At 36.4% G+C, this 4,607-nt stretch overlaps 1 long non-coding RNA gene across 1 annotated transcript; it reads right to left on the reverse strand.

Moving 5' to 3' along the window:
- Positions 1 to 1,180: 1,180 nt before the first annotated feature.
- LOC105800776 (uncharacterized) lies at positions 1,181 to 4,330 on the reverse strand. Its single transcript, XR_008198013.1, has 2 exons — positions 4,010 to 4,330; positions 1,181 to 1,793 (listed from the first exon to the last, which is right to left on the reverse strand). It is a non-coding gene; the product is annotated as an uncharacterized LOC105800776 (long non-coding RNA).
- Between the last annotated feature and the right edge of the window lie 277 nt (positions 4,331 to 4,607).

Here is a 4,607-nt window from a genome sequence, read left to right on the forward strand (position 1 = left end):
GTTTAAAGTTATGGCATGTATAGAGACTTACTCATTTTGAGTATGTTTATATGATATGGCTAAAGATTAGCTATTGAAATGGTTAGTACAGAATATGTTTTGGTGTTATGCATGCTTAAATGGTAACTAAAACAAAGAAACTATAAAAGAGTAAAAATTTTTGCAAAGAAGCAGTTTTTGGACAGCAGCAGTGACGTGAATTTGAAAACTCACCAAAAATAGTACAAATGGAATTAGAGAGTGAATGGTATATATAATTAAATCTTATCAAGTCTATTTTTACATTAAGAAATGGTGTAGGCAAAGAAATTTTATATTTTGAGATATTTAAATTTTAGTGAGACAGGGTCAGAATGGTTTTTGAAGTCCCCTGTTCTAAATTTAGAAAATCATTAAAAATTGTACAGAAATAATTATGAGTTATAATTTATATGTATAGATTCCTTAGTAAGTCTATTTTCTATAAAAACAAGCGAAAACACCATATAAAGTTTTTAAAGTGAGATAATTTATTTTTAGTGAGTGGTGGTCAGAACCATCGGTCAGTGAAATAGGGGAGTTTTCAATGAATAAACTGTACTAATTGGCTAGACCAAAAATTCTAAAACTTTTTTGGTAAGAAGATATATAAGTCTAGTTTTAAGTAAAATTTACGGATTTGAATTTCTAGTTTCATAACTCGAGTTATAATTAAATTAGAGACAGCCGCGCAGGTGAACAGTTTTGTTGTGAATAGTGAAATTAATTTTAAAAGTAAATTTTTATGCTCCGAACTAGTAAGTTAAGTTAGATGACACCTCGTGCTTGAATCCGGAAACAATCTCGGGTAAGGGGTGTTACATTAAGAAGTATCAAATCGATGGGATAAGTAAAGGTTGAAAACGGGAATGGCTGGCTATGTAAAAAAAAGGTGTTTTGTTGGTTGGGAATGGAGAAGTTTTAATTCGGTCTAAGGGCTGAAGAATGAACCAATATTAAACGACAATACTGACTCAATTCTTATATTAGCACTTAGGATGATTATGATAAGGATAAATAAATAAAAGCATGACCCGCTATCTAGCAAGATAGGAACCAGTCGGTATAAGGGTGAACGTCACACTTCTAAGAAGTGATAAGTTCAAAGAAAGAATCAGATTGATGCCACAAGGAAGCTAGATAAGTCAATTTGAGTCAAATATGAACAAAGAGAGAGAACACTCACAATAAGATAAAATTTCATCAAAAGTTCCTACAAAGTGTTTCAAGCCTAGTATTTATAGGCTATACAATAAATCAGCTGAATAGGCATGTTAACAATCAGATTGAATGAGTTTAATGACCGTTAATTTGTCCAAGACATCCCTTGAGAGTTTTTAGATGTAGGTAACTCCAGCAGCCTTGTTCACATTGTGACATTTGCATTCCCAATCAGCCAATTTCCTTGGACCTTGAAGATTAGCTGAATCTGCATGGAGTTGAACGGTTGAAATGGTGTGAACATGAATTGATGCTACTTGGAAAACCGAATGGTTATGTAGCTCATTATTGCTGCTTATGTCGCATAAAGAGTTTTCAAGTGTGAACAGAAAGAATTGAATGGCTTCATAGGTGTGAACTTAGTAGCCAACCAATTTGTCAAGTGTGGACACACTTGGCTTTTCATGAGAAGAAACTTGGAATGTTGTGTTCAGCACCTTCCACATGCATGCACGTCCAAGTGCATGGAGCTCCATAAATGTGGTTCATTGAACATCAATTATGCATGCATCAGCTTGAGAAGAAGTTTCTTAGCAGCAGCCAATGTGAACAACCTGACCAACATTAAGAAAACATTTAAATGCACATTAAGACAAGATTTAATCACACTTTAATTTGTTTGAACTTAGACAAACATTAATGATGTCAAAATTAAGACACGTAATTAAAACACATATTAATGATGTTCAAACTAAGACATAACTAAAGACACAAACTAAAATAACTAAAATGGATAGCAATCCTTATTTCCAGCAACCGAATTAAACATACTAATTTAAGGCTTTATTTGAAGCACATTGCATGGGACGCATGAAGTGCATGTCCAAGCTTGATCAAATAGTCTCGTGATAGCTTCTGCCCAAACTCGATCAATGATACCCGTGATAGCTTTCTTGAACTTCTTAGCTTGTGCACGAGTAATTGGTCCTATTGGCATCTCAATTGGCTCTTACGATGTTTCACGAGCTGTTTTGGTTGAGTCCATGTCCATGCTCGCATCATCCACCTTGACAACCATCCACCCTTTTTTACTCTTCGTGGTCTTCATAGTATGAATAGATTCCTGGGCAATAATTATGTTGTCTGATATGTTTCGTGAAGCGATGAAATGTGATTGGTTTTGCTTAACCAACGTTTGCATAGGTTGTCAAAGACGTATTAAAATCGTCTTGGTAATTATTTTGTACAGAACATTACACAAACTAATGGGATGAAATTGATTGATAGTTTCCGCTCTAAAAATCTTGGGAATGAGCACTAAAAAAGTCTTGTTAAGCCTAGGATTCAAACATTCTCCCGAGAATACACGTCTGACTAAATTAAAAACACTGACCCCCACTACCTCCCAATTAGCTTGATAGAATTTGGCATGGAACCCATCCGCCTCAGGTGCCTTAAGTGGACTCATGCTAAAAACTGAACAACGGACCTCTTCTTCAGTGACTTTAGCCAACAACTCTCTAATTACATTGGTCTCAAGCTTCAGGAAATGCCCACGTATAGGAAAACTCCCTGTCAAATAATTATCCACTGTATACAACTTGGAGAAATAATCAGTCACATGCCTTCGTAACATATCATTATCGAAACACCAACCAGTCCCTTCAATCAATAAAGCTTCTATGTTATTTTGCTGCCTTCGCTTCAACGTGCGATTATGGAAAAATGCAGTGTTCCTATCCCCATTAAATAACCACTCGCTTCGAGATTTTTGAAACCAATACAGTTCTTCTTGATTTATAATGTGCTCTAACTTAAGTCAAGTTTTTGTTTCTCTCAAACTAAGTTTTGTATTGAATCTTCTTTCTAAAGCCCTTTGCACCTGTTTTAGTTCTTTCAACTTTGTTCTTTTCCTGTTAAAAATATTAACAAAAACAGTCCTATTCCAAACTTGTACTGACTTCGAAAAATTCTCAAGATTTTGCATAATACCATTATCAGAGATCCAAGCCTTCGAAATCACATCTTGGAATTCAGGATGGGATAACCAACTAGCTAGAAAACAAAATGGTCGAACACCTTTTTCAATCCTCTCTGGATTTGTTGAGACCAATAAAGGGCGATGATCAGACTTTAATTTATAAAGGTGTCGTACTGTGGTATTTGGAGCATAACTCTGCCAATCACCATTGCAAAATGACCGATCAAGTCTCTGAAACAACCGCCCCTTACTCCAAGTAAACTTTGGCCCTTGGACTCCCAAATCAATGAATCCATGATTAAAGAAAAAATATCTAAAGCGAGAACACCAAACTTTACTAGTAACAGCTCCACCCTGACGTTCATCAACACCCATAATCACGTTAAAATCACCTGACAAATAGCTATGGCTCATTAATTCCAGAAGCTAAAAGATCAAGGTGTTCCCATAACTGTGCCCTTAAACTTCGTTTGGGACTTGCATACACCGCTGTGTAGAGGAAAGGCCTGCGACATCTTCGGTCCCGGATTCGCACATGAATAAATTGAGGATATGCTTTTAGAACCTCCACATAGAACCCTCTTTCCACAACAACCGTATACCACTAGCAAAACCTACTAGTTCTACTCTAAACGAGTAATCAAACCCCAATTTAGCAATCACAGCCTCAACCCTAACGCCACTTATTCTAACCTTAAAAAGAGCGACAAAATCTAGTCTAAATTCTCTATTATATTCTTTCAAAAACTTAGAAATCGTGGGTGTTCACAACCCTGGCAATTTAAAAATAGAAAACGAAAATCTGATGCCATAAAATATAGAATAAATATAGCAAAAGAAGTCTCTTACCCCAAAATCAAGCTACATCAGCGTCTTCTAGTGACTCATCACCCGAAGCATCACCCACCACCACATCATCCACCATTCTGGAACTTTCACCCACGTGGCTATGCAATCCATGGATAATTTCTTCTACTACTTCTATAATAGATAACGATGGTTCATTGTTAATTGTTAAAGAAGGAGGTTTTTGCCTAGTATTTTCCCCCACCTCTCTTCCAACTCTTTTGTTTGGCCGTTGGCCTGAATTTTCCCCCATACGATTTAACAAATTGGGAGACTATCTTCTTTGGGCATTCATTTCTATCGTGTTCTTCCCTTTACTGGAAGGAAAAGCCACTGCCAAATGTTTTTCTCCATTCAACTTTGGGCCAGTTGCCTGAAGATAAAAATTCCCCATAATTTTCCCAAGTAAAATGGGTCTCATCTTGGATCCATCATCAAAGTAATTTTTGGCCAGACTAGAGGTAGGCCCACTAAAAGAATTGGACGGCTTCAGTATCTTTCAGCCAACTTTCAGCCCACCCTCCAACATTAGACCCTTCCCCTTATTAATTGATTTATTCATGCCCCTATTCCTCACTTTAGTATTAACATCAGTTTGCCA

Source organism: Gossypium raimondii, chromosome 7 (assembly GCF_025698545.1).
Source record: "Gossypium raimondii isolate GPD5lz chromosome 7, ASM2569854v1, whole genome shotgun sequence".
NCBI lineage: Eukaryota > Viridiplantae > Streptophyta > Magnoliopsida > Malvales > Malvaceae > Gossypium > Gossypium raimondii.